The sequence below is a fragment of the Sinocyclocheilus rhinocerous genome, unplaced genomic scaffold, assembly GCF_001515625.1.
Source record: "Sinocyclocheilus rhinocerous isolate Xijiao unplaced genomic scaffold, SAMN03320098_v1.1 scaffold642, whole genome shotgun sequence".
Lineage (NCBI taxonomy): Eukaryota > Metazoa > Chordata > Actinopteri > Cypriniformes > Cyprinidae > Sinocyclocheilus > Sinocyclocheilus rhinocerous.
In genome coordinates this window covers 1,590,003-1,610,629 of record NW_015626390.1, presented here as the reverse complement: position 1 = coordinate 1,610,629, position 20,627 = coordinate 1,590,003, and positions in this window count along the sequence as shown.

The following is a 20,627-nucleotide window of genomic DNA, read 5'->3' as shown; positions in this document are numbered from 1 at the left end:
TTAAAGTCTCTATTAATGAGCTGACGAGTTAAATCGTGTGTTAGATGAATGAGACAGTGCTGGGCTGCTCCAGGACAGTTTTGAAAACCATTTTAGAGACATGTTCTTAAATGTGACTCATATAAAATATATTACATGCATGGACAGTTTTAAGGCAGCTTTAATTGCCTTTTTGGTAACTTCATGACTTAACTGACCACGGCATTGCATGCACGTGGTTTATTTCGCGCTTTGATATGAAAGAATACAGGCTACAGTGCGCGCCGGCGCCTTTGTGCATGCAATCAAAGAGCGTCTCCCGTTCTCAGTCGTTCTGCGACTGAATAAATGCAGTTCTTGTCAAGAGAAAAAGTGACAGAAGCAGCAGTTGTGAGTGGTGTGGCTAACCCTAGCCCCGCCCTTGCGTTAATTGCGTTAAATAGAAAAATGAATCGCCTGCGTTAATATATATATAGAAAGGTCAGGTCAAATGAGTGGTATTGCAATATGTGGAAAGTGGTGTAAACTATGCCATTTTTTATCTTTGTTGTGTGCTGAAATCAAATAAAAGTATTTTATTTCTCAAAAAAAAGAAGGAAAAAAAACTAAGGTCCAGTAACACAACTTGCCCCATGTTAAGGATTTACATTTTAAATAAAAATATGAAGATAAATGAGAAAAAGACAAAGTAGATAGATAGACCTGCAAAACAGCATATCACTTTTTCATGAGTATCTGTTTTTACTGTATTTGTCATGATTTCGGTGGGGTCTTCTTGGGCTTTGTTATCATGGAGCACATGGCCTTTTGTTTTGACGGCTTGCCATGTGCTCTGCTGTCATCCTGGTGTTCACCCCGCCCTCTCGTTATCCCTGTTAGCTAATTCTCCCTTCTCACCTGCACCTCGTTTTGTCCTCATTATTCTTCCCTTTATCTGGCCCTCTTGGATGCTATCTTGTGTCAGTCCGTAATATGTTGTGCAGCAGCTTAGATCGTCTCTGTCCATGCCGTGTTTGTCTGAATCAGTTATTTATTTATTTTTTTCTAGTCTAGTCGGTCTGGCATTCCTGTTTTTGTCCCCTCCCCCTTTCTACCCTCCTGCCTCCCTAGAGCTCTGGTCGGCCCACTTCCTTGGCTCTCGCTACTCACAGGCCTGTCTCTCCTCGGCAGGTCCGTCCTATTCCTCTCTGCCCACGCTCGTTACCACCCCTGGGATTCATCAGCGGCATTCTGTTGCCGGTTCGCCGCCTCCCCTCGACCGCAGCTGGTCTAACCTCCGCGCTGACCTGAACTGACTTTTTGCTGGGGTTTTGCCATCCGGCTGATTTATTGACTTTTTGTTATCCCAGTTTCAATAAACTTGGAATTTGTGTTCACCTGCTGTTGGATCCCGGTCTCGTTTCTGACAGTACGGACTGACCATGATGGATCCAGCGGGTGAGGAGTTTGTCAGATCGGCCATAGCTCATCAAGGAGCTCTCCTCGGTCACCAAGCTAGCCAGCTCTCATCCACCACTCAGGAGGTTGCTACCCTCAATGCCCAAGTGGCGGAATTAAGCAGCCGCTTCCGTGAACTCCAGCAGGACGTTCTGTCATCCTCCGCGACAGCGGTTCCCCTGTCTCCTTCTCACCGCGAACCCGAGCCGCATGCCAACAACCCGCCCTTATACGATGGAGATCCGAATTCATGTCGGGCATTCTTATCTCAGTGTTCACTGGTGTTCGCGCTGCAACCACGCCGATATGCTACAGAACGGTTAAAGGTTGCCTATGTCATTACACTGCTGACTGGAAAGGCTCGCGAGTGGGGGACTGCCGTTTGGGACGCTAGAGCCCACTTTTGCACGGATTTTGAGGCGTGTGAGTCTTGTTGTGTCGGGCAATCACCGTGAGTCTGTTGTGCTGTTCCTCCTGGAGTCCCCATATGCTAGTCTTGTTCTGGGGCACCCCTGGTTGGCTCAGCACAATCCTCATGTGGATTGGTCCCGCAGTCAGATATTATCTTGGAGTCAGTCTTGTCATGCTTGTTGTCTAGGTGCAGTTTCTCCTCCTTTGTCTGTGTCTCCTGTGTTGCAGGTTGAGGCAGCTGATATCACTGGGGTCCCGGGGGAGTACCATGATCTGCGGCTGGTTTTCAGCAAGTCCCGGGCCACCTCGCTTCCCCCCCACCGGCCGTTCGATGGTGCCATCGATCTCCTTCCAGGCACTTCTCCGCCCCGGGGTCGTCTCTTTTCCCTGTCAGGTCCAGAACGAGAGGCTATGGACAAATACATTCAGGAATCCGTGAAAGCCGGTCTCATTCGCCACTCGTCTTCCCCTGCTGGTGCTGAGTTCTTCTTCGTTAAGAAGAAGGATGGCTCTCTGCGTCCTTGTATCGATTACCGAGGGTTAAATGACATTACTGTTAAAAACAGGTACCCCTTGCCATTAATGTCATCTGCCTTTGAACTTTTGCAGGGAGCCAAGGTCTTCACTAAGTTAGACCTCCGCAACGCCTATCATCTCATCCGCATCCGCGAGGGCGATGAGTGGAAGACAGCCTTTAATACCCCCACGGGACACTATGAATACCTGGTCCTTCCGTTCGGGCTTACTAATGCCCCTGCTGTCTTCCAGGGCATGGTTAATAGCGTGCTGGGAGACATGATTAACCAGTTTGTCTTTGTGTACCTCGATGACATTCTCATCTTTTCCCCATCTCTTCAGGTACACACTCAGCACGTGCGCCAGATCTTACAACGGCTGCTGGAGAACCAGCTTTATGTCAAGGAGGAGAAGTGCGAGTTCCATGCCAAGTCGGTCTCGTTCTTGGGCTTTATTATTTCGGCTGGGGAGATTAAGCCGGATCCGGCCAAGGTCGAGGCTGTCGCTAGGTGGCCGTGTGAGTCTTGTTGTGTCGGGCAATCACCGTGAGTCTGTTGTGCTGTTCCTCCTGGAGTCCCCATATGCTAGTCTTGTTCTGGGGCACCCCTGGTTGGCTCAGCACAGCCCTCATGTGGATTGGTCCCGCAGTCAGATATTGTCTTGGAGTCAGTCTTGTCATGCTTGTTGTCTAGGTGCAGTTTCTCCTCCTTTGTCTGTGTCTCCTGTGTTGCAGGTTGAGGCAGCTGATATCACTGGGGTCCCGGGGGAGTACCATGATCTGCGGCTGGTTTTCAGCAAGTCCCGGGCCACCTCGCTTCCCCCCCACCGGCCGTTCGATGGTGCTATCGATCTCCTCCCAGGCACTTCTCCGCCCCGGGGTCGTCTCTTTTCCCTGTCAGGTCCAGAACGAGAGGCTATGGACAAATACATTCAGGAATCCGTGAAAGCCGGTCTCATTCGCCACTCGTCTTCCCCTGCTGGTGCTGGGTTCTTCTTCGTTAAGAAGAAGGATGGCTCTCTGCGTCCTTGTATTGATTACCGAGGGTTAAATGACATTACTGTTAAAAACAGGTACCCCTTGCCATTAATGTCATCTGCCTTTGAACTTTTGCAGGGAGCCAAGGTCTTCACTAAGTTAGACCTCCGCAACGCCTATCATCTCATCCGCATCCGCGAGGGCGATGAGTGGAAGACAGCCTTTAATACCCCCACGGGACACTATGAATACCTGGTCCTTCCGTTCGGGCTTACTAATGCCCCTGCTGTCTTCCAGGGCATGGTTAATAGCGTGCTGGGAGACATGATTAACCAGTTTGTCTTTGTGTACCTCGATGACATTCTCATCTTTTCTCCATCTCTTCAGGTACACACTCAGCACGTGCGCCAGGTCTTACAACGGCTGCTGGAGAACCAGCTTTATGTCAAGGCGGAGAAGTGCGAGTTCCATGCCAAGTCGGTCTCGTTCTTGGGCTTTATTATTTCGGCTGGGGAGATTAAGCCGGATCCGGCCAAAGTCGAGGCTGTCGCTAAGTGGCCAGTCCCCGACTCCAGGAAGGCTCTGCAGCGTTTCTTGGGCTTCGCCAACTTCTACCGGCGATTCATCAGGAACTTTGGCCAGGTAGCTGCACCCTTAACGGCGCTCACCTCCAACAAGGTACCGTTCACCTGGAGTGCTCAGGCTCAGGAGGCCTTTGATAGATTAAAGTCCCGGTTTGTCTCTGCTCCTGTTCTCTCCATTCCAGATCCCGAACGGCAATTTATCGTGGAGGTAGACGCCTCCGGGGTCGGGGTGGGCGCAGTCTTGTCTCAGCGCTCCGCGAGGGATGGGAAGGTGCACCCCTGTGCATATTTCTCCCACCGCCTCAACCCAGCTGAATGTAATTACGACATCGGTAACCGGGAGCTGCTGGCGGTTAGGTTGGCCTTGGGTGAGTGGCGTCACTGGTTGGAGGGGTCAGCACAGCCCTTCTTGGTCTGGACGGATCATAAGAACTTAGAATATATCCGTTCGGCCAAGAGGCTGAGCTCGCGCCAGGCTCGCTGGGCACTCTTCTTTGACCGTTTTAACTTCACCCTTTCGTACCGGCCGGGGGCCAAAAATGTTAAGCCCGACACGCTATCCCGCCAGTTTGAGCGCCCGGGAGAGGAGACCCTAGCCAGTGCCATACTCCCTGAAGGTGTGGTGGTGGGGGCCCTCTTCTGGGAGGTTGAGCGGAGGGTGGAGGAGGCCGGACGAAGGGTGGAAGTGCCAGCTGAGTGTCCGGCGGGTAGGTTGTTCGTGCCGGCTGTGTTACAGTCGCTGATCGAGGACTTCCGCCGGACACAAGGTAAACCCCCCCTTGAGTCGCCTGGTGGCGTTCCTTGGGGGGTGGGTACTGTCATGATTTCGGTGGGGTCTTCTTGGGCTTTGTTATCATGGAGCACATGGCCTTTTGTTTTGACGGCTTGCCATGTGCTCTGCTGTCATCCTGGTGTTCACCCCCGCCCTCTCGTTATCCCTGTTAGCTAATTCTCCCTTCTCACCTGCACCTCGTTTTGTCCTCATTATTCTTCCCTTTATCTGGCCCTCTTGGATGCTATCTTGTGTCAGTCCGTAATATGTTGTGCAGCAGCTTAGATCGTCTTTGTCCATGCCGTGTTTGTCTGAATCAGTTTTTTATTTATTTTTTCTAGTCTAGTCGGTCTGGCGTTCCTGTTTTTGTCCCCTCCCCCTTTCTCCCCTCCTGCCTCCCTAGAGCTCTGGTCGGCCCACTTCCTTGGCTCTCGCTACTCACAGGCCTGTCTCTCCTCGGCAGGTCCGTCCTATTCCTCTCTGCCCACGCTCGTTACCACCCCTGGGATTCATCAGCGGCATTCTGTTGCCGGTTCGCCGCCTCCCCTCGACCGCAGCTGGTCTAACCTCCGCGCTGACCTGAACTGACTTTTTGCTGGGGTTTTGCCATCCGGCTGATTTATTGACTTTCTGTTATCCCAGTTCAATAAACTTGGAATTTGTTTTCACCTGCAGTTGGATCCCGGTCTCGTTTCTGACAGTAGGTACATGCGCTGTATCTTTGGTTAAAATGTCAGATTTTCATGATTACTCAGTGGTAAATGCAAGTGTGTTTGCTCTTGGAGGCATTTAAATAGAGATTTGTGTATGTGTGTTTAGGTTTATGATACACTTTGGGGACAGTTTAGAAGTTGGCTAAAATTTGAAATATTCAATCTGGGGACATCCAAGAATATGCACAATCAGGGGTAAAAAAAACAATAAGTTAAACCTAAAATAGGTTTTCCTTCTTTTTCAGGGATTGGGGTTATATTACAGCAATTTGTACAATTAATTTTAATGTTAAATAATATAAATATATAGTTCAGTCATGAAACTCTAGATGGCGCATTCTGACGGGGTGTTAACGTAACTGATGATATTCAGAGAGTTAAACGACTTGTCACAAGCTGATTGGTTCATGCTGCATATGCAGCCAATGAATCACTTGAGGGTTGTTAATGTAACTGATGATATTCAGAGAGTTAAACGACTTGGCACAGCTAATTGGTTCATGCTGCATATGCAGCCAATGAATCACTTGAGATTCCTGCAGCGCGCTTTCAGAGTTCTCTGAAACCCTCCACCTTCCCCAGCTCCACCTGTATAGATCTGCTACGGGTTATTTTATATGCTATTTGTGCAGCAGCAGTATGTCTTAAATACATTTATACATTAATAGATGTATAATAATTATTTATAATAAAAAAAGATTGAAAATAATAGAATACCAAACTGTCACCAGAGTACTATAAACAAATAAAAGCATGTGAAAAGTATTTTCTGTCATGTAAAATGCCTTCCTGTAGTGTCTCTGGGATTGAGTTTTATTTGGTTTATAAGAGAGCATGGAGGATGCATGACATTTTCCTGTTTTTGAATGCTGAATGTTTACAAACATAATTTCACTATCCTCTTTAGGTTGAAAAGTGTCATCTGAATTTATAATTTTATTTATTTTGTCTACCCCTCTGTGTCCAAGACCTTTTGAGTTCCACTCTGCCGACTAATAATGGGAAGTTTCATCACAAAATTAATCACTATCCTAGTCTCTTCAGCCTGATGTGGGGCAGATGTTCCATGAGAAAAACAAATTCAGCTCATTCACTTTTAACTCAAACTGCCAATAGAAGTTTTCACACGTGTTAAAAACTTTTTAAAACAATATCTGGAGCCCAGTGTCTTTATGCGGTAATTGCAGACACCAGCAAATGATCCGAACTGCATAGGAGTGTTTTATTTTAGCAATCTGTGGAATTTAATAGGGTGCATTAGCTGATCTTTACCACACTTTAACACCATTAGCTGTTCTGAAATATGCAGTCTGATAATCATTAGATATTATATTAGGCTACAGTAATGTTTAGATGAGGGTTCCACAACAAGTGTAAATAAATGAGACACAGCTACAGTTTTTTTTCCCTCCATCAAAACACTGCATTTATGGTCTAGGCCTACTTATTATCAGTTCATGCATTCGCTGTGACTCAAACCCATGTTCTTGGTATTGTGAGCATCATACACTACTGTTTGAGTTACAAAAATACTGGAAGTAGACTAAAATGAGATCTAAGCTCTTTTTCAAAGCCCGGCACATTGTGAACGTCACACAGCAGCACAATTCGGTTGACAATCCTGTATTTTGAGTCCTTACTTGTGAGAAAATAGATTTCAGCTCTCAGTTTTGTTAACTTTAAGGAGATTCAGTTCATGTGAACTTCTCTCAGACCCCTGGTATGAACCAAGTGTGAAAACATCCTAAAATGGACCTAAAATCTGAGTTCAATTTCAAGGTCATTGGTAAAGTAATTGCAAAGATAACTGACTTCATTTCACTCTTGGGTCTGAGTTTGGTTCTTTTTAAATGGACTGAAGTGATAACTCCCTCAGACTCCTGAAATGATCCAGAAAAGTACAGTGCACTGAAGGTTATCAGGCATTTGTCTCATTAGCGCTGGTTTATATTCTCTGACACACATTACTTATAGCACTTTGTGCTTTGTTACAGCACTTTTCCCATCCTTGGTCTCCATTCTCATTATTTTTCAGACTAATATCCCACTGTGAATCATACATTACAATTCACATGTTTTACCTCCATTAAATGATGCTTTTCCAAGGAAAGCCCTCGGTTGAGCTGAGCTGTTTCTTTGTGGTCCTCTTAAAACAAACAAACCAAGTGATTCAAATAACAGTATACTTTCACAGGCATAAACATAACTGCTCCTTAAAGCCACACTTGAACTTCCATACTGTGGTTTGGTTACCTGCACCCTATAATGTTTTCAACAGGGTTTCCTGGAAGGATATTCGCATGGGCCAAACCCCTGGGTTTCCAAGATGACAGGTAAATAACACCATGGTGACGAAGGCTGACATCCGTCTATAGAGATTATATGACTTCCTTCACAGCAACCGTTTGTTTAGTTATGTTAAAGTCATTTTTGTTGAGGTTAGAAACACAATGTTAGGTTGAAAGGCAGTTGAGAAAGTAAGTGATGATATTTTTGTGGAGACACACTGAACTCATGCCATGTGTATTCATTTCGGGAAGTGCAGTGCCTGCTTGTTTTGGGATTTTTATGGGATTTAAAGAGTAAAACTATTCCATAACTTTATTCTAGGTCACAATCCAGTATATCGAGTGAGTCACTGAATCATTCACTCAACCGATTAATTCGAAAACACAGATCCATTTAGGAATGAAACAAGTCTTTTTTTGTGTGAGTCACTGAATCATTCACTCCATTCATTCAAAAATACTGATCCATTTAGGAATGAATCAAAAGTCTTTATTTGGGAGTCACTGAATCATTCACTCCATTCATTCAAAAATACTGATCTATTAAGCAATGAAACAAAAGTCTTTATTTGGGAGTCACTGAATCATTCACTCCATTCATTCAAAAATACTGATCCATTAAGCAATGAAACAAAAGTCTTTATTTGGGAGTCACTGAATCATTCACTCCATTCATTCAAAAATACTGATCCATTAAGCAATGAAACAAAAGTCTTTATTTGTGAGTCATTGAATCATTCGCTCAACCGATTCATTCAGAAACACTGATCCATTTAGGACTGAAACAGAAGTCTTTATTTGTGAGTCACTGAAACATTCTCTCAACCGATCCATTTAAAAGCATCAACCATCAATCATCGTCTCCCCCATGACTTATCTACTTTTTTTTTTACCATGTCCTTGCAAATTTCATATATGCAGAGACCGCTCTAGCTCACAGTTTCACACAGTGTGAACTTGCAGCCATGAGAGAACTCGGTGTGCCGGGTTTTGGAATTGTCTTGAAGGATGTTGACGAGGATAGAGACAGAGGAAGTGGAGGGAAATCTGAGAGGACCGAGACAACTGGAGCAGGCCTTGACTGTTGTTCCCACAAAGGGATACAAGCTCATCTCCTTCATCAACCGTTCAGAGACACTGCCTCCTCCGCCGCTCGTGTCGCTAGCCCACACTTTTCATCACCTTCTCTGGCTCTCTTCTCTCTTTTGCTTCCTCCTATGGTCTCTCATTCATACTTTGGCTTTCTCCTCCTTTTTTCCTACTCTTTTTCATTCTCTCTTCACAAGCCATAATTTTCAGGCCTTATAAATCAATCTCACTCTAGTTACCACATTTGACGAGTCAGTTCTTCCTCATTCATACTTGACACTATGTGTGAGAAAATTGTGATGGTTGACATAGTTGACATAACCATAGCAATGTTTTGGTTGTGAAGAAGAAACAAGGATGGCAACAATTTAACATCTTTAGCTCCAGTATTATAACCTCTAAATCACAGGACTGTTAAGAGAAACTATGGTTGAGAGTTTCAGAAAGGATCAAAATTTGTGAATGAGTCAAAACATACCTTGTCTGTGAATTTTTAGCACTGCCAGTACAGAATGGTGTCCTTTATTGAGTAAGTATGTACTGTACATGGCCTGTGTGAACAATGGTGGTTCACGTAATGTTAAAATTACCATAAAACTAGTTTCCAACAAGTAAAAACTAATAATTTCTGAGTCTGAGGATGTGTGTGATTCAGGTGTCTCGTCCTTAGTGTACAGTTAACATTTCTTACCCGCTACGTTCATAAAGCACACTGATAGATGTATGTAAAATATACTTAAAAATAAGTATGGCAGTAAATTCTTCAATTTAAAATTCTAAATCCAACAATGTTGGATGGACATCAGTGGTGCACACATCACGCAGAAGCATTTTACCCCTAAGAGTCCATAATAACTGCAAAAAATTCTCATGCATGAGATACTCAAGTCAACACGAAGGCTAAATTGACCATATTTACTTACTTAATACACGCTCTGCTCCTATTGTGCATGATTCATCTGTGCATGCCATTCCAAAGACAATAAATGTTTGTCTTTATCAAAATGTAATAACATCCTCTGCCTTTGAAACTACTTTATATTTTGGCTGGCGTCACCTATTTAATGTTAACAATAGCCAAACAGCAATGTATACACTTTTAGGCTGCTGATGTAAATAATACATCTATCTAAACATAAATTTTTTTCAATTTCCACAAATGCATACTGGCTCATATGACGTATGCATTGCTTATTGATGGCTTATTTGGCTTAGAGTTGAAGATTTCCTCTGTTCAGTGTATAGGGAGACACGACGGGTGTGGTGTTTTATGCCAGAGACTTGTGAGCACAGGTCACGCAAAGCTGTAACAGAAACGCAAATGTGTCGGTGTAAGAGGAAACTAGGTTTCTGCACTGGATATGATTACGTTACCAATAGCTGAGCACACTTCTCCCATTGACATCTTAATATCATTCCCAGAACCGTGAAAAAACGCAACAAAAATATTAATATCCTTTGAGCCCTCCACTTTGGCTTCCCTTTCGAAAGCAGGTGTTTCTCCAGTTTTCCAGAGTTTTAATATCGGCTATTCCAAACAGCTTACAGACTTTACTTTCTTTTCTTTTTTCTTCCACAGGCACAAATGAAACGCGGCTATTCCAAACAGCTTACAGACTTTACTTTCTTTTCTTTTTTTTTCCACAGGCACAAATGAAACGTGATGGAGAAAACAGTCGTGCGATGGCTCTACCTCTTCCTTCTTTTAGGAACTAACGCTTCCATTTTTAACACACGGGATCAAGTTGTTCCTTTCGTCCCGCCCGCAGATTTCCTTTGACACCGCACACGGACTCGCTCTCCCACCGTAATATGCCTCTCTTAGATTTCTTCGGGATGTTCAGCTCACTGTTTTCCTTAAAGGGATAATCAATCAATCAATCAATCAATCAATCAATCAATCAATCAGTCCATGCATACATAAAATACAATTTATTTATTTATTTGTTTTTTGTTTGTTTGTTAAATTTTTTAAATATCAGTGGGAATGAATGAATAAATAAATACCATTTTCCCAATAGATTGATTATTTATTTATTTATTTATTTAAATATGTTTGACATTTATTTTGTGTAGTATGCATACTTTTTATGTATCATTCACACTTATTTATTGTGTTTTATTATTTTTGCTGTTTTCCTCTCTATTTTAGTGAGATTTGAGGCTTCATTTGTGTGTAACACAAATATATGGGATGTGTTACGTACTTAAGTAATACTTAAGATTAGGGGTTTGTTGAAGTACTGTATGACCAATAACAATAGTGAAGTTTGTTTTAGCAACAACCTCTAACAAGCCTGAAAAGCAGCTAGATGCTGAAAAACATTTAAGAGATTTCCCAAGTCCAACAACGGACTTATCCCAGTATTCTGTTTTATTTTTAACGTCCTGCGGTCTGTAGGATTTCAAAAATAAACCATCTGTGGCGGATCTGGCCAAGAAAGCACAGATTCGGCAGGCTAGGTAATATATGACTCGAGGGTGCTTGAGGGTCAAGGCTCTGGTCAAATCTGTAACTGTGGCCAAATCTTAAATTCAAAGGGAAATTTACAGCCCGTCTCAAATCCTATCACTTTGCCATCTGGCTGCTGAGGATGATGGGAAAGGGAAAAGGACGATGTCTTAGTTTGGGGGGCAGCCATTGATCACCATGCTCACTCAAATAAAGCTGTTTTCTTCCACATCAAAGCTCCTAGATGTACAATTGTTCCTTCCGAGGCTGCCAAACGGCACCGCTTCAGAGAAATCTCTGAGGAGAGAGTTTGGGGGGCAGCCATTGATCACCATGCTCACTCAAATAAAGCCGTTTTCTTCCACATCAAAGCTCCTAGATGTAGAATTGTTCCTTCCGAGGCTGCCAAACGGCACCGCTTCAGAGAAATCTCTGAGGAGAAACAAGGAGGCGAAGAGTATTTCATTGAACAAAAGCTCTTCTTGATAAAACTAGGCCTGGAGGACTGTTGATGATTTCACTTGCTGCTTACCTCATTCCTACTGTTTACTTTAACGAAAACACCACCAAAGTTTCCTCTCGGATCATTAGGCCTAAAACTCCAGTAAGAAAGAAATAGCATGTGACGCTTAACATGTGGGTGGTCGGTTGTAATTTCAATCGCCGTAGTTGTGCCCCAAAATAGATGGAATTATGAGATGGAGTTCATTTGATTCCAATCATTTTTACTTGACATTTCAATAATAATTAGAGAAAGCACACAATGAACCGGCAGCTGTATGTAGACTCCAGGGAGAAAATATGCCACAGTGGGCATTAAATATCACGCTTCATCCAGATTGGACTGCGAAATTCCATTAAAAAAATTCCATTAAAACAGTCATTGGCACTAATGATGACAGGTGCCCCAAGTGACATATTTCAAAGCATTGAACAGTCACAAGGCCTCATTTATGCCATTTGACGTCATTGCCGTTTCCAATTCCATCTTGCACCCATCTTGAGACGGGTCCCATTTGGCCCGTGGAGCATGAGCTTCATTTCAAGCTCTCACTCCACACCGGTGAATAATGGAGTGAACGGTGCTCATCAACATGCTAATGATCAAGTGCCGAACCCCCCCTTCTTCCACATGTATGAAATCCCATTACACTGATCAATCAGTGCCTGGCACCGGGGCTACTGCAGTGACTCACAACTGCTGGAATAGGTGTTAGGGTCCAAGCGACGGAAGCGAACATTGTGACTACAGCTTCTTCAAAAGGTTTACTTAGTGCAGGATGAGCCATCTGAGCCATGTCATCTCAACACCAAGGGTTATTTCCACCGGATCTCATTGTTACGCTTTAATTCCAATTTTCTTGCCACCTTTCGTGATAATGGTCTTCCGCAAACGTATGCTAAGATATTGACTCTTAAGAAAGTGGACGAATGACTCAAAAACATAATGCATTCTGATGATGCTGACGCTTGCTTATCTTAAAAAAAAAACAATTATTAGAAGCTGTGTTATGTGCAATTGCAAGTGTTTTAGTTTTGATGTTGCTTGAACCCTTGCGCCATTACAAAGACATTGTGTTATAACTAGTGCAGTCAATCAATTAAAAGAATTAACTAATTAATCGCACATTTTTTTCTGAAATTAATCACGATTAATCATGATTTATCCCAGCTAACATTAAAGTTTTTAAATATACTTTTATATTGCAATAATTTCACATTAAATCTTCAAATTAATGTAGTAACAACATAAAGACAGTATATTTTAAATATTTGTTTAATTACATTTTTTTATGACTGAAGGCGAATATCAGTGATACCAATACTACTGCTGTCTCTAGGAAATTGTCTCAAAAACCATTTTCTATAGCCATTCAACATTACAGTATAATTGAGAGCTATCAATTTGAACATTTATTAGATTTTTAAAAAAATAACAAAAACCCCAATAATCTGTTAAATATTAATAAATGTCATATTTAGTTACCTGTGCTCCTCAGTAAGTAGGAAATATACAGAAATTGAGTAAAGTTATCAAACACTAAATTCTAAATTAAAAATAGATTAAGCTACAAAAGTTATTGATTTCCTCTCTTTTCTTTTGTTCTTTGATTAACAGACGTCACAGCAGCTGGGTTATTAGGTTGTTTTGGCTGCTATAACTTTAAGAGCTGCCACTGCTGAACGTGACGCGGACCTGAAACACATTCTTGTAGTTTCATTCACGCTTTAATATGACGTTAAAAGTTGGACAAAACAGCGCAAGCGCACTTTAATATGAATGATACGGGCTACAGCGCATGCCGGCGCATTTGTGTGTGCAGCTGAAGAGCACGCACTACAAGCACAGTTTAACGGCTGACGGGACAGAAAATTTAATTTTTTACTGACATGGCCTGACGACATCTCATCTGTTCGCTGATGTTCTACTGAAGCTCCTCATCACCGTTTCCGCGCTCGTTTGATTAGCGCCTGGCGCTGAGGAAAAAAAATCACTTACCTTTCCTAAATAAAGTTACATCCAATTTTACAACTTTTACAACAGCTACAGTATAACCCTAAAAATGACCAGAACAACTTTACAGCTCAAATAATATAGTTTAGTAGAAGAATTAATTTGGAAGAATTTTTCCATTCATTTTTCCCACAAGGATTTAAAAAAAAATAAAAGTTGTGATAAAGCGTTGTTAGCCTTGAACCAAGCCAACCAGATACAAGGAGAATCATAACATTGCACACTTGATTTGAAGCAAAAAAGCTTTTGAAAACCAGACAAAAAGACAAAGGTACAAACGGTGCACTCAACAGCTTTAATGAGGAAAAGAACTACAATCCAATAAATCATTGCAAATGACACAATCAATTTACTATTAACTATGAGTTTTGCTGATTATATTCATAGTTAGTAAGGTAGTTGTGTTAAGTTTAGGTATGATGTAGGATTAAGGGATCTAAAATATAGTGCATGCCAAGAAGCAACTAGTCAATAGTCAGAATTGGTCCCTAAACTAAAGTATTACCATAAGTTGAAATAATGTGAGCTAATGGCTTTAACAAAAGCATATACCATTGATTAATAACCTCTGAACTCATAGTAGGGCTGTCTTTAAAGGTTTTTAAGTTACTGTTAAAAATCAATTTCCCAGTGGAGAAAATGAATGCTGTTTTTACTTCTGGAACCCATCGGTTGCAAACAGTTCTAAAAGTGATTCCAACAACATTGTTCCTCAGCGTCGTAATCATTACAGCTGTGTTGTGGACTTTCTGTATTCTCATAGAATTAGAATGATTATTAAACTTCATTGTTATAATGAAGGTTATGACCTTTAGTCATGTCACGTCTGGACATTTCAGACCTTACTCTCCCCAAGCATCAGAATCAAAGAATGGATTCTTTTTGGGCTCCTAGCCCTACTTTTCATGGTTTACCTGGCACCCCGCTATCACCCACACAAGAAACATATTCGTATTTTGCTCTCTTTTTCATCTGTTAGCGTTTGTGAAAGCTTGAGCTGTCCAGTTTCTTAGACAGATGTTCCAGCTCCCGCTCTCCGATGGGCAGTGTCAGGCCCTCAATCTTTGACGGTCCATAAAGGCTTCCCTAGCACAATAAATCTGCCTGGACTTGACGTCTCTGTTTATACAGTTACCCAGAGACTCCGGGGTCATGTTCACGTGAGGCAGAGGCCACCTTAACCCATCCACATCAGCTCTCCAACAACACATGCATCCATTAGGAGATGATGTTCGGATTTAAATCAATCCTACATGTCTTCTCATTTCCTAAAAGACCAACAAACATGTCATCGAGAAAACAAGACTCTTCCATCATTCCTTTTGTACCGATATCTGTCATGGGTTGCACTATCAGTCTTTTCACACAGTATTTAATTTATTTTTCCCAGCTTTGTGTTTTGAATTCAGCTCAGTCAAACCCAAACAAAGCTTGGCATTGCCACTCAGGGTTATGTTTATCATATTCCACCAGTGTCTCAGGCTGCCATTATGCAATAAGCAACACCAGCTCATTTTCATGTCCGTTTTACATGCCAAATGTTAAATCTTAGCTGAAAACTGACACTGCTATTGTTTTACATGTTTAACGAGAAATATTTTTGCTGGGGTTTCAAAACAGTTGGGCCCTTCTTAGATTTAATCTGTTGAATGTGCGTTCTGTCATTGTCCTGATGAAAGAACAGAGGGTTAGGGTTATGTTATGCTAATGGTTGAAGGGAGTACTCCAAACACACCACGATCAGATGGTCGTTTAACACGCTCTCATCAGACTGTGTGATGTCAGTGGTACTTCAGGAATTATTCTTCAAGGTTTGTTTTCGCTCCAACTACCTTCATTCCCTTTCCTCATCTTTCTCACTTGTCACACTTTCTAATTCTCTCTGCAATTGATGTTGGTGCATTGTAAATTCATTTCGAATTTACATGGCAAAATGTCATTTTTACTGTAATTTTTTATGTCCAAGTTGTGCATTTTATCTAGTAATCTTATGGATGGCCATTTATTTGAGAGAAATACCAACTGAGATATTTAGTCATAATTCTGGGGGGAAAAATGACAGTTGTGAGATTGAAAATCAACTTTTTGAGAAAAAAGTCACAGTTAAAAGATTGTTTTGTATCACAATTTTGAGATATAAAGTCGCAACTGTGAGATACAGTCACAATTATGAGAAATTAGGTCATAAAGTCTAAATTATAAGAAATAAAGCTGTATTTGTGAGATATAAAGTTGAAATGTTGAGAAATAAATTTGTAGTTGTGAGATATAAAGTCAAAATTATAAGAAATAAAGTCACAGTTGTGATTTTAAATAAAGCCTTATAAAGCTGTATTTGTGAGATATAAAGTTGAAATTTCAAAAACTAAACAATGTCAAAATTATAAGAAATAAATTCGCAGTTACCAGATGTAGTCACAGCTGAGAAAATACAAGGTCGCAGTTGTAATTTATAAAAAAATTATGACAAATAAAGTCACAGTTGTGAAATATATAGTCACAATTATGGGAAATAGTAATTTTTTTTTTTTTAGAAATTAAGTAATATGTGAGATATAAAGTCAAAATTATGAGAAATGAAGTCACAATTAGGAGAATTTAAGATAAAAAATCAATTGTGAGATACAAAGTTGATATTTTGAGAAATACACTTGTAATACTATAAAGTCAAAATTGTTAGAAATGTAGTCACAGTTACCAGATTTAGCCACAACTGAGAAGATATAAAGTCGTAGCTGTCACTTATAGTCACAGTTATCAAAATTGAAGACAAAGTCATAATGAAAAATAAAGCTGTTTATGAGATTTAAAGTTACATTTTTGAGAAATAAAGTCACAGCTGAGATATAAAGTCACAATTATGAAAAATATTGTCACACTACAATACATCACAACTAATGTGATTTATAGTCACAATTATTAGAATTTAAAATAAGTCACAATTATGAGAAATAAAGTTGTATTAGTGAGATATATAAAGATGACATTTTTACTAGATTTAGTTACAAATGAGAAGATGATGTGATTTACATTCACAATTACGAGAAATAAAGTCACAGTTGTGAGATTATGAAGTCAAAATTAAGGGAAATAGTCAGTTACCAGATGTAGTCACAATTGTGAGATATGAATAGTGATTTATAGTCACAGTTACAGGAAATTAATATGTGAAGTCATGATTATGAAAAATAAAGTCACAACTGTAAAATATAAAGTTGTATATGTGAGATGTAAAGTTAAATTTACGAGAAATACTTTTATAATTGTGAGCTATAAAGTCTCATTCTGAGAGGCGAAGTGACAATTATATTTTCTTCTTCTTCTTCGCTCTGGGGCAGAAACAGGTTTATTCCGGTTTAGTGCAGGTCTATGTGATGCACCAGTCTAGATAAGCTGGATGACCAGTGATCTGAATGTGAAGTGTTTGGCTTCAACTAGAAGGTACTGACATCACAACACAACTTGGTTTCAGAAAAAAATGAATTCCTTTTGCGTTCCACTGAACTATAATCAAGATGAAAAATATACTTTCAAGACACTTTGCAGCCAAATAAAAATGAGAATTCTTCTCCCAGACATTCCTTTCTTTTCTGTTGGCTTCAGGCGTCGCTACAGTTTATGGCAGGGATTGTGATATGCACCCCAGACACTGAAGTGATGCACTAACCGCATCCTTTAGGGTAATGAAAGGCTTCACTTTGAATTTTGTAACTTATTAGAATCTTAATCTTGTTTTGATTGCTTTTCGCACTGTAAATGGAAATATAAAATCTGTCTGCTCGACAACTCACAGATTACTAAAAATCAAGTTGTATTTTCCCAAGCCACTTTTAGTAATAACACGAGTTCCCTTGTGAAAAAGATGTGTACTTAACTGTATTGAATGTACTGAATGTGCACTTGTAGTGTATTGCAAAAGTATATATATATATATATATATATATATATATATACAGGGCCTTAGGAGGGTGCAACTGGTGCGGTCGCACCGGGCCCCGCGCTTGAGAGGGCCCCGTGGCGAACGGACCGAGGGGGGCCCCACTCCCTACCTCGCACCGGGCCCCGCGTCAGCTACAGCCCTGTATGCTGGTGCTGCTTTATAAATTTAAAACTTTTGAAAGAAAGAAAACTCTTACAAAGGCTATGTTTTTGTCTTTACAAAAACACAGAAAAAACATTAATATTGTGACATTTTAACGTTTTTTATATTATAATATATTTTCTAAGATGTTTTTGAAAGAAGTGTTTTATGCTCATCAAGGCTGCATTTATTTGATCAAAATACAGTAAAATATCGGTAAACAGTAAAAAAATTAAATACAGTAAAATTTAATTTTTATGTTCTCCCCGCTGGTCTGCCTCTGCCAGCGGCGCTGCGGCCGGAGGAAGAGACCGGTTAATACAGCTCCACTCGGGAAACTCAGATAGTCTTACGAAAACTTAAACCTGGCTTTATATTGCGCAGTATGTAAGTATGTACACTTTTACAAGAACTATATGTGCAGCAGATAATATTAATGAAATAAAAGGTCACTTAAGTGTACTTAAAGAATAAATTAAGTACATGTCAAATTAAGTACATTTTGTTTCAATATCCTGTAAACATTATGTTTTAATATCCTGTTGTTTTGCTTTAAAGAAGTGCACTTTGATCTGTTGACTAACATATCAAGCACATGTAAAGTAAAGACTTAAAAGATTTTAATCAGACATTTCTCAGCCATAAAATGTATTTGGTTTGTGTTGGAGAGGTTGAGGTCCAGATATCGGTGTTACATAGCTGGGATTTCTATAATTTTCTAACTGTTCAGAAAGAATCATGAATGAATTCTTCACAGATAAACACACACATATATAAAATGTGACTAATGTATAAATGCCTTTCTTGGCCTTGGAAACGACACATCACATTAGGGGAGGAATCCAGTGCTTCGTGCAACTAAAAACTATCCGCTTTCCCAGCGATTCAAAATCATTTGCTTAGGAAAAGCGTTTAGACATCCTCAAATGAGACATGGATTAGCAGATCTTTTCCCAGTGTTTTGACAATAATTTCACAGCTATATTGACCTCTCTCTGATTTCCCATGATGCTTGTGTGTGGAGAAGTAACACTGGGCCAGGGTCAGGTGCTGACGTGCCTCTGTTGTTGAGTCTTTTTCTCAAACCGGGGCCAGTGCCAGCTACCTGATAGCAGTGCGCTGAGGCTGTGTGGCCGTGGATGTTAGAAAATGACCCAGCTGGCCTGTGTTTGTACGACAGAAATGGATGGAAGGAAAAATGAAAGAGCATGCTGTATCACAGAGAGTGTTTAAAAATGATTTATCATTCTAAATTATAAGCTTTTTTATGGAATCTAGCTTTTAGCATTCAACTATTTCATTGTGAGCTGATTAAAGGCCACATGCTGAAGGCAAGCTACAAAAACAACTATATTTTTATAAATTGTAGAGAAAAATGTGAGTGGTGAAAATTCTATAATCTTATACTCGGCCTTAAGTTATTTCACACCTGTATGACTTTCTTTCTTTAGTGGAACACAAAAAAAGATTGATCTTTTTATACAGTGTATATACATATATATGTGCAAAGTGTGTGTGTTTGTGTGTTTATAATAGTTTATATTAGCTTTTCATTTCTATATTTTCCGTAAATTTACAGATAGATAGATAGATAGATAGATAGATCAAACATCATTAGTTCATATAAGCACTCTTCTGAAGGTTAAAGGCCTCACTTAAGATGATGAGGTAATGGTACTTAAAATATACAGATTTGCCAATGTAAGGATTCACTTGTCCTGTAGAGAATTATCTTCAACTGTAGCATGTGACATTTTGCTGCATTGCACACATGTTGAGGATCATTTTCTAAATTAACAAAAGATGGGATATGGGATAAAAAACAGTCTGCAGTCATACACAGGGGCATGTCTACGTGGTGGCCAGGGGTGGCACCGGCCCCCCCTGAAATTTGACTGGCCACCCCAGGTGCCCCCTCTACCAGATGTCTTGCGATAGGCTCACGCGAGGACGAATCTCTACACTCTCACTTGTTTAGTGAGTGTACACGATGTATTATAACATACATCGTTCCGCAAACACAACTAATCTCTGTTGCTCCCAAATTGTCATATTTAGTACAATAGCACAACACTTGGGTTCATTCATTGTTTTATCACACTGTATTCACAGGTACAGCGTGGAAGCAGAGCACAAAGTGTGAAAAAGGATAACCTGAAGTGGAGCTGGAAAACCCAGAGGGTTTACATTCTTTTGGAACTATTCTCAGAATCAGTTTTTTTTGTTTTCTATTTTTGCCACATTGTGCTGAAATGCTAAGTGAAGGTCTGATATTTTATGCTTTCCAAGTAAAATGTTAAGATAAAGTTAAAGTTGCAGGCTGTATAACACAAAACCATCAGTTATTAAGAACACATTACTGTGCTGATATCATATGGTGTATTAGTATTATCAGTGTGAAATATTACAGTAAATCTGGCCAGTGTTACTCAGATGACGACCTTTGTTTTTTTGGAAAAAGTTGGTTTGACGTTTTCACTTCACTTTTCCATTTTGTTATGTTGCTTCCTTATGTTAAACTGCTTTACTTTTTCCCCAAATCAATCTACACTTAATACAACACAATGACAAAGCAAAAAAAAAAAAAAAGAAGATAACTCTACAAATGTATTTAAAAGGAAAAAATGGAAATAATTACATTGCATAAGTATTCATACCCTTAAAGGGTTAGTTCACCCAAAAATGAAAATCAGCCCATAAATTACTCACCCTCAAGTCATCCTAGGTGTATATGACTTTCTTCTTTCAGACGAATCCAGTCAGAGTTATATAAAAAATTGTCTTTGATCTTTCAAGCTGTTTAATGGCACTCAG